Here is an 11,156-nt window from a genome sequence, read left to right as displayed (position 1 = left end):
AAAAAATCAACGCAAATGCTTATCGTTGTCGTGTTGTAACATGAGTATACCGTGAAAATATAAAGAAAGGGGACTTTTATTAATGTTTAGTTAGCTCGAATATTGGGAGCAACGATCGATTCCAATGCCAATATTCAGGGGCCAGTTCAGACACCCCGTCACAATCGGTCAGGGCATACTTACTAGTAACAAAATGCTCCGTTCGAGTCCAATAGTGGGAGTCAATAGAATCGAAAGGACTAAATTAATGACTGAGTGAGCCTGACACGAACGACCAATTTGATCCAATTACAGGAACATCCAGGTCTTACTACGGGCCTCTTAGCCAATATGAGACCTGATTTGGTCGAGCGACTCAATGTGGTTCTGATTACGAGAGTTTCGATTCCGTTTTAGGCTGTCCTGTTCTCTGTGCCATTTTAGAGAACGTTGTTTCCGGAAAAAGAACCTTTTAAAAGGCAAAAAATGGAAGAGAAAGCTTTGACGGTAGAGCCAATTCCGGATCCAAGACGGAAGATTGAAAAAATTTAGAGGCTAGGGTTTGAAAGAGGGGAGAATTAGGGTTAAATGGGAGGATAGGTTAAGAAATGAAGGAGGGGAGAATCAAGGTTTTAAGGGTTGGAGAGCTAGCTTCATGCTTCGGGGGAGAAAAGATAGAGAATTAGGGGGTTTTTTTTTTCTTCATAGGATTTTGGGAAGACTGAGGCAATCGTTGCTGAAAGTTAGTGTTGTATTGGTGAATCGAGATTTTAATGAAGTGGATGTGATTACTCTTGACTGTTTTGTGAAATCAAAGTTACGTCTGTGATTGAAGAATTAAAAGGGTGTCTATAGGATTGAGTATGTGGAGTGAATAAAAGTTTTTGGGTTAATGTAATAAGACAGTCAGTGGATACAAAGTCGTGAGTATAAAGCGGTATCGAAGATTAGCAGATTGGGTTGTTCGAGATTCTGTGTAATGTCTAGAGACCTACTGGCTGGGGCAAAAAGAATTTCGACGAGCAGTCGAAGGACATCCGTATAGATTTATGGTATATTCTTGGAATCATTTATATTCCAACAGTCAAAAATCGATAGACTGCTTGAATATTAGCGAATCTCCATACTACCTCCTACAGCCAGACGTCCGGGATATTTTCAAGCAAGATAGCACATAATACGACATAGGTGGTAAACCCGACACGAAAGCTTGAGGTGGAAGGTATTGGATTTCGTTTGATTTTATTTTTATTTTTATGGAGAACGAAAATAAAAATTTTGAAGGATCTTTGGGAAGAGTTTCTAGTGGGGGTTCTTCTAAAGGACAAGATATATACATGGATCTGTCTATTACTAGTATGTTTCAAGCCTTCTCATTATCAATGTAGCAATAGTAAAGCAATGATCGAAAGGAAGTTTTGGCAACCAAAACATTGCAAGCAGTGGTCAATAAAATTGATCAATTTGATGGAAGGAATATTTCAAGGTATTTAAGATGTTATGTTCGTGAAATGGAATTAAATCGGGTTTTTGAGAAGAAAATGGTTGAATTATTTGGACTTGCCATGATACCGGAGATAAGAGATCATATTACATTGATTACGGATCGTTATGGGAATTCATGGGAGGTTTTTTTACATGCATTGAAAGACGAATATTTCTTAGAGGATGCTGATCGCGTTACTAAAAAGCTTTTTCTGGAATGGATTGAATGGCCTAATAAGAATTTACAAGCAATAGAGCTACTAAGAGAATTTGAGAGGCAGTACTCTCAATTATCGAAGGTAGAAAAATTGACATTGGAACTGAACAAAGTTGATCTATTTCTTTAAGCTGCTGATGGAGAATTGGAAGGGAAATTGAAACTCCATCTTGAAGACAAAGAAGAAGATGAAGGATTGACAACAAAGTAAAAGAACGTTGAAGATGCGGTGGGGTTGCTTGCAAAAAGAGAAAGGAGGAAGGATAAGAGCAATATTCTAAAAACAGTATAAGCATCCAAAGCTCCAATACGTACAATACCACCAACAATGCCTACAGTTCAACCTTCAACATCCTTATCAAAGAAAGCAGATATGAGGATGGAAGAAATTATACAAGGAATGCGAGATCTTCAAATCAAATTCGTAAGACTTGAAGAGAATACTTCTACAAAAAATTTGAAGAATGTTTCAAAACAAGGATATGTACAAAGATGCATTTGGTGTGATGACGCTTCATACACTAAGAAAGATTGCAATGAATTTAATAATATGATACGGCAAAGAATTATTTGCTGGAAAGATGGAAAGATAGCATTAAAAGATAGGGAGGATCTTCTTCAAATCAATTTTGGCAAGGGAGGAATGAGAGCTTTGGTTCAAGATTACTTAAAAGAGCATGAAACAGCACCACGAGAAAGTCCAAGTTATGGTGCTAGAGTAGATGATGACCTTGATAGAAGTACGAAAACTAGTGAGTTTTGGGCTTCTGCCATTTCTACAATGCAAGAAGGAAAATTACCTCGAGAAGCGTTATTGAGGACTGCAGCTACAATACGAGGTGCAACAGGTTGAGAGGATCCTGTTGAGTCTCTTTCAGTTCATGCATATATTGATAAGAGCCAACATGAAGCTTTGATGGAAGAAAAGAGACGAGGAAATTTTGATGATACGAGAGAAGGAAATTCTTCTAAGAGGCAAACTCGAGGAGACAAGGCTCAAGAGGTAGCTTCACAAGAATTGCCTTTAAAGGATACCTCAGCATCATTGGAAGAAAAAACAAGGGAGACAAAAGATAAGGGCAAATCAATTCCTTATAGCTACTTTCTGATATTGAAGCGGCAACAAATTTGAAAGGGGTGTTGGAAGAACGTATATTAAATGCTAAGGTGGAATTCACATTGAAAGAAGTTTTGAAAATTGCAAAGAAGGAGTTTCACGATGTTATCATTGACAGCATTAAGCAAAAGAGGTAATTAATGGACGAAACTGGAATGAGTCATGCTATTGATGCAAGAATATATAAAGATGAAGAAGAGGTTGATATTGGTTACAAGCAACCAACAAATGAAAAGAATGGGTATAATCAACGAGTACGTTTTGAAGATTATAGTGATAAGAAAATAGAAACTTTGAGTCATTATATTCGAAAGCATTGGGCAAGGGCAACTATTGAGGTATTGGTAAAAGTAGGAGATATAGAAGAATCAATTGTTGCTTTAGTCGACCATGGTTCTGAAATAAATTTGATGTCTAAAGATCTTTATAAGAAGCAAAAATGGCCAATCGATATGGAACATAGATGGGCAATATGAGCAGCTAATAACACATGGAGCGAATTATATGGAGCTTGTCCAGATGTCAAAATTCGGATTAGGGATGTTGCGACGGAGTAACATTTCTTTGTTCAAGATATAACGTCTTATCCGTTGATTTTAGGACAATCTTATATTACGGCAACATAGATGGAAACAAAAGTACTTGACAATGGTTTTGTTTATGCAAGGATACGTAGCGAAGATGGGAGGAAAGCTATACAATTTCTAACAGTACCTCCTAACCATGAACGGAATCGAGATAGGTTGAGGGAAAAACCATTGCCAAAGATTGTTGAAGGATTTAAGGATTTTGGGGAGGTACCACTATAAAGCGAGATTATGGAGGTACAAAAGAGGAGGTACTCTCGCGAAATGAAGGTGCCTTTGATGCGAGTTTTAATGGTATTTTGGAGAATGGAAATATTATGTATAAGAAAATTGATGATTTTAAAAGAAAAGAAAGAAAAAGATTATATAATATTGAAGGAGAATTACGCAAGTTAGGTACGCAGCAAGAAGATGAAAGTGATTTGGATAATGAAGGTGACGAAGATGAACTGGACAAAGACATAGAGAATGTATTATAAATCAAATAGCAATTGGATAAATTGGTGCATACCAGAGGATGCACAGGTTCAGAGGGGGTGGATGTCTTGTTGTAACACGAGTATACCGTGAAAATATAAAGAAAGGGGACTTTTATTAATATTCAGTTACCTCGAATATTAGGAGCAACGACCGATTCCAGTGCCAATATTCAGGGGCCAGTTCAGACACCTCATCACAGTCGGTCAAGGCATACTTACCAATAACGAAATGCTCCGTTCGAGTCCAATAGTGGGAGTCAACAGAATCGAAAGGATTAAATTGATGACTGAGCGAGCTTGACGCAAAGGACCAATTTGACCCAATTACGGGAACATCCAGGTCTTACTACGAGCTTCTTAGCCAATATGAGACCTGATTTGGTCGAGCGACTCAATGTGGTCTCAATTACGGGAGTTTTGATTCCGTTTCAGGTTGTCCTGTTCTCTGTGCCGTTTGAGGGAACGTTGTTTCCAAAAAAAGAACCTTTTAAAAGGCAAAAAATGGAGGAGAAAGCTCTAACGGCAGAGCCAATTTCGGATCCAAGACGGAAGATTGAAGAAATTTAGAGGCTAGGGTTTGAAAGAGAGAAGAATTAGGGTTAAATGGGAGGATAGGTTAAGAAATGAAGGAGGGGAGAATCAAGGTTTTAAGGGTTGGAGAGCTAGCTTCATGCTTCGGGTTGGGGAAAAGACAGAGAATTAGGGTTTTTTTTTCTTCATAGGATTTTGGGAAGACTGAGGCAATCGTTGCTGAAAGTTAGTGTTGTATTGGTGAATCGGAGTTTTAATGAAGTGGATGTGATTACTCTTGACTGTTTTGTAAAATCGAAGTTACGTCTGTGATTGAAGAATTAAAAGGGTGTCTATAGGATTGAGTATGTGGAGTGAATGAAAGTTTTTGGGTTAATGTAACAAGACAGTCAGTGGATACAAGGTCGTGAGTATAAAGCGGTATCAGAGATTAGCAGATTGTGTTGTTCGGGGTTCTCTGTAACATCTAGAGATCTACCAACTCGGGCAAAAAGGATTTCGGCAAGTAGTCGAAAGACATCCGTATAGATTTATGGTATATTCTTACAATCGTTTATATTCTAACAATCAAAAATCGATAGACTGCTTGAATATTAGCGAATCTCCATACTACCTCCTACAGCCAGACGCTTGGTACATTCTCAAGTAAGATAGCATGTAATACGACATCGTAAGAAACAACCGCAATATAATATAGGTGACAAGGTATAGTTACTTTGTCGTAATATCAAGACTACTTGTCTTTGTAATAAATTAGATTATCGTTGGCTGAGATCTTTTCCTATTTGTGAACAAATCAATGCTCTTGCGTATTGATTATATCTATCGAAGTCTATGAAGTTCTACCTTATATTTCACGTGTCTGTTCTAAAGTTGTATAAGACAGTGAATATCTTGGGAAGAAGACAAATGCCACATCTCCTTATAGAAGTATATAATAACCAAGAATTTGATGTGGAAGAAATTTTAGACTCAAGTTGGTGCCAAAATAGGTTGGAATATCTTATTCATTAGCATGAATATGATGTTAGTGAACGCTCATGGGAGCCATCAAAGAATCTTGCAAATACAGCAATGAAAGTTAAAGACTTTCATCAACGATATCCATCAAAATCAAGATGAAAAATAACAAACCTTTGCTATAAAAGAAGCAAGATCAAAGGAAAATAAAATTTTACCTTCTATCTTTCATTGTAGCTTATATGTATTTGTGATGAGATGGAGCACCAACAACCAACACATTCAATTCAAGAGCTTTTATTTGCAGACCAAAGCCTTCTTCACTCTTGTCAATGCATTCTTAGTCCTTAGTCTTATTTCAAGACTTTCTAGTCTTCTTATCTTTGGCAGTAGCCATTCTAATTGAATAATATATTATTTTTGAGTGACTTTCTAGTTTTATTGAGTGATACGAGAGTACTTTGAGGATTTTCTTTCTTTGAGATTCATGTCCTTGACACTTATTTCTTATGGTCTAGCCAAGACATTCTTGCCTTGTATCTAGTTATTGTTCTAATATTGAGCTTATTCCATTTCTTTGTCTTGAATCATTGTCTTGTATACGGTCCCTAACATAGAATGTAGAAATTGTGATAGTAATCATTCTACTAAATTTTATAAAAAACTAGATAGAATGGTTCTTTTATAACTTTCACTTGGTAATTATCCTCAACAATCATTTCACAATTTTAAGGGAGTATGACAACCTCTAATAAATAACAATGTGAAGCCTCCAAATTTATACTATGACTACAAAAATAATAGGCAAAATCAAAATGTGCTTAGTAGATTATAAATGAATTTCCAATACATTTTTTTAAATCTTAATCAAGGTTGAAATCCTTCTAATCAATCAAAACAAGGTCAAAGATCTCAAGATGTGAGATTTGTATTTCAACCCATAGGAGAATTGCAAGCTATTCAAAATTTTGCCTAATCTAGTATCAATTAAATTTGTTTTTAGAATTAAATTTAATAACCTTTGAAAAAAACAATCAAAAGAAAAGAACCTACTTGTGATATCAATCCTAGCAGTAATAATTAAATCTCAAGCTGCATCTTTACTTATCTATTATAAAGAGGAAAGTAGTGTGTCAAAGAATCCATTTTGTTTCTTGGATTTAGAATAAGTCACGAGAGATAAAATTAAGAAAACTCAAAATAATACATATAAATTTGTAAAATTTGATCTTTTCATAGAAAAATTATCCTTTTAATATCTTAGGATTAAACACAGGTCAAGTATTAATCGAAAATAATTATAGTTGAAAAGATTCTAAAATCTCTATGGTTGAAATTTTTCAATAATATAAGAATGGAAAAGAATTCACCATAGAAACTTATAACTTATGGGATGATCTTAGGAAGTTAAAGGTGAATATTATTATTGCTCAACTATTGGCTATTTCTCCAATAGTTAGGAAGGCACTTAAAAATTGTATTTGCATGAAAAATCAAAGAAGGGTCAAGATTAAGGTTGTGGCAAAAATAGAAGCCTATACAAAATGAAGTGAGATAGAAGCAATTGAAATTGAGGTTTTTATTGTAGAAAAAATAATATCTTATATTATTATAGATGATAGAAGTGGTTTGAATATAACGCCCTTCCAAACCATAGAAAAAATAGGACTGAATATCACTAGTCCATCTTCCTTTGTTATGAAGATGGAAAATCAAAGTCCATCTATTTCTATAGATCAAATAGAAAATTGTAAGCTGTAGATTGAAGGAGAAGAATATGCATTGACATATCATTTCATTCAAATGCATACAACAAAGGATTTCTTTTCTTTATTGCTTAATAGGCTATGGTTAAAAGATTCAAAAGCCATAGTCAACTAAAGAAGAAATAAGCCCCATATTATCTTTAGTCTATACAAAAATAGAACCAAAATCTTCATATGACCAATCCTTGATCATAGAAAAATCAATCTCATTGATTTGTTAGAAGATAACCAACAATTTACTACACAAGGAAAATTAATATTGGTCGTTAAATCAATCATCTAATATTCAAGGAAAATAAAAATCTTAAGTTTCAACTTTTATTATTAGAAGGATGATGGAGAATTTAGATAAAGGCTAAACAATCATCCAAATTCCAAATTTGATTTTTATGAATCAATTAATTTTTTGAAAGATATGTTGGAGATTGCAAAAATCAATGAAATCCATGTCTTTAGTATTAATGTAGATAGGACATTAGAAGAAGAAATTGAAGATGATAACTTTAAGAGAGATGACAACTTAGTTCCAATTATTAGATTTCAAAACACTACATTGAAAATTTTGCTAAATAATTTTTTTTTGTTCTATTTAAACAAGTTTTTATTAATTTTTTTTTTAAGATAAAAGTAGCGACTTTGTATATCAATTTTTTATTTGACATTAAGTGAAGTAGTTATAATAAGTCATCCATTATCAAAAAATCAATAAAAGGTGTTCTTTAATCTATGAAAGTTAATGGATAGTAGTCTTTTTTTAAATTAACATGGATCATAAATAAATTTGTATCTAAAAAAGTATCTACTACATCAATGGATGCTTCTCTAGAGGTTATTTTGGACAAGTGATCTGCCATGACATGTTCATGCCTTGGCTTATAAACAATTTTAAAATCATACTCTTGCAATAATAACATCTATCTTATTATTTGATTTTAAAATATTAACCTATTAATTAAATATAATAATACTTGATAATTGACATAAAATTTTAAATTATTTTTTCACAAATAATGACAAAAATTTTGAATTAAATAATCTATTGCTAATGCTTTCTTTTCCATGGTATTATAATTTTTTAGCTTAATTTAGTAATTTTTTCACATAATAAATTAGTGAGTCTAACTACCTAATATATTTTGAGCCAAAATACAACCAATTATTTCATTCAAACCATCACAATGTACATGAAATATTTTATTCCAAAATAATGTGATTAAAATTGGAGTAGTTTTTAATTTTTTAAAAAAAAATCAAAAGCTTGTTGATTTTTTATGTTCCATATATACTTTATATTAGATTTTATTAAATTTTTCAATAGTTATATTATATTGGTAAAATTATATGCAAATCTTTGGTGATAATTGGGAGAACCTTTAAATTTTTGCATTCTTTTAAGATTCTTTGATGGTAGTAAAGCAATGATAGCTTGTATCTTGGCTAGATCTACTAGTAGTCCTTCTTTACAAACAATGTCTTTCAATAATATACCTGAAGTAACTGTAAAGATGCATTTTTTTGGATTAAGGCTAATTCCATATTCTTAACATCTTTGAAGGTATTTTTTGTAAATACTTTAAATGTTCAACTTGAATTCCATATATGCTAAAATCATTAAAAAAAAAACTTACATGAAATTATTTAGATACTCTACAAAGGCATGCATAATTGCTCTTTGAAATATAGTTGGTGTATTTTTCAAACCAAAAGGTATTACTTAATAAGCAAATGGTCTCCATTCTATAATAAAAATAAGTTTTAAGGTGATCTTTTACAACCATTGATATTTGGTTATAACCACTAAATCCATCTAACATAAAATATAATTTATATCTAGCTATTATTTCAAATATTGCATCAGTAAAAGATAATGGAAAAGAATCTATTTTTGTGATTCTTTTAAATTTTCTATAATCAAAACAAATCCTAAGTTTGCCATTCTATTTAGGAATAATTACTATTAAAAATAACCATTATGTTTGATCTATTTATTTAAAAATCTTTTTTTAAATAATTTATCAATTTCTTCTTTTATTTTAGCAGTATATATTGGATTCATTTGATATATTATTTCTTTAATTGGACAAGCATTAAGTTCAAGTTCAATTTGATGTTCAAAAATGTGAGCAAGCACTCTTTTTAAATCTTCATAACTCTATGTAAAAGAATCTTTTTATTTTCTTAACAATCTTATCAATTCTTTCTTATAATCGTCATTATTTTATTTTTCTATTTTCATAGTTTTTGGTTGAGCTTCAATTTCTAAATTCACTTCATCTATTTGGCGTTTTTCATTGAATGTCCAACTTCGAATAGATTTTTCTTTAATTGCCATTGTAGCTAGAGTTGTATCTAATTCACTAGCTTTTGTCCTTGATTTATAGAAATAATCAAGATATTTTATTTATTCTACCATTAATTCAATTAATTTATGTGGTTTATTCTTTTTTTATTTTAAAGTTTTGTATAATTTTAGAACATCATTTCTATTATGTTACAATCATAATTGAACATTTTTTTTAATTCTAGATAATTAAATATAAGCTATAAGATGAAATGAAGGTATAGCTTGATAAATAATTTATTCTTTATTAATCAAACATCCTTCTTAATCATAAAATTTCAAGTGTATAAGGCGTTTTAATAGTAAAAGACTTGGAATTTTTAAAATATTTATTTTCTTATCTCTATTTTTTTAAAAAAATAATTAAAATATTTCTAATCTAATCTTATTTGGACTTTTCTTATTTAAACCATGGTTGATCTAACAACATGGAATAGCTTTGAATTTTCTTTTCTATTTCCAAAAATGTTATTGTAATGTTATAAGTAAAATTTCATACTTAAATTTGTAAATCTCTGATACTTCCCATTGAATTTACTTTTCCATGATCAGCCATTTTTTTTATAATCCACCTTTTTGCATAATTCACTTGTGATAATATAACTCTTAAGCCTCTATCTAATAACACATCTTGTATAATTTGATCCTTATTTTTAATAGTTATTCTAGACATTTTTTTTATCATAATCTTGACTTACAACATAAGCTTTTGATATACTTGATTCAAAATTATTCTTAAAAAGAAATTCTCTATCACCTTCTTTTTGCAATGTGGAGCTAACTCCAATAATTGTTCAATAGATATATTTGCTTTTGTTTGTTGAAATATATCTCCAATTATTTTTTCAATATTTTCTTCTTTTTTTGCTTCTCTTTCTTCAATATTTTGACTTATTAATATTTCTCCAATATTTTTAGGTAAATTTTCTTCTAAAATTAGAATTTTCTATATTTCTTTTGTAATTTTTGTACTTCTTCACTTACATCTTTGTATATTCTTCTTTTACTAGCCCATTCTTGAGGTATTTTTTTGTGTAATTTATCTAAGTTTATAAACTCAAGCAGAATTCTACTTTCATCTTCATTGTCTTTGTTAATACTACTATTATTTGTTATTATATTCTTAGTTTTTTTTAATTCCCTTAAATTTTCTTTAATAGTCTTTTTTTTTTTTTCCTTTCTTCTACTTTTCTTCTTTTCTTTTTTATTTGAATCTTCACATAAATCTTCAAATTTTGTATCATAAGATCTTTCCTTCATATGTTACTTAGTTCAACTTTTCTTGCTGATAGTAAAGCTTCTTCCAAAGTATCTATTGATAATAAAGCTATATATTTGCATATTTTTCTTTTTAACCCATTTAAGAATGATGTTTTTCTAAATAGGTCATGGAATTGAGGGACAAGTTTATTAGCTACTTGTATTACTCTTTTTAAGAATTCTTCTTTTCTTTGAAATAGATAATAAATACATCTCTAAGATTCTCCCAAGAAATAACTTATCTTATAGTATAATGAGTATACCACTTAAGTATTCTTTCTTAAGTATTACTAAAAAAAGTACTAATTTGTCTTCATCTATTGTTTTCATGTTAGCCTAAAAAATATTATTAAATTCCTTAATGTAAATATTTGAATCTCCTTTGTCCTTAAACTTAAGCAATCATGCTTTACTATGTCTAATAGTTAATGCCA

Source organism: Physcomitrium patens, chromosome 22 (assembly GCF_059467195.1).
Source record: "Physcomitrium patens ecotype Gransden chromosome 22, ASM5946719v1, whole genome shotgun sequence".
Lineage (NCBI taxonomy): Eukaryota > Viridiplantae > Streptophyta > Bryopsida > Funariales > Funariaceae > Physcomitrium > Physcomitrium patens.
Note: the sequence above shows the minus strand (reverse complement) of the source record.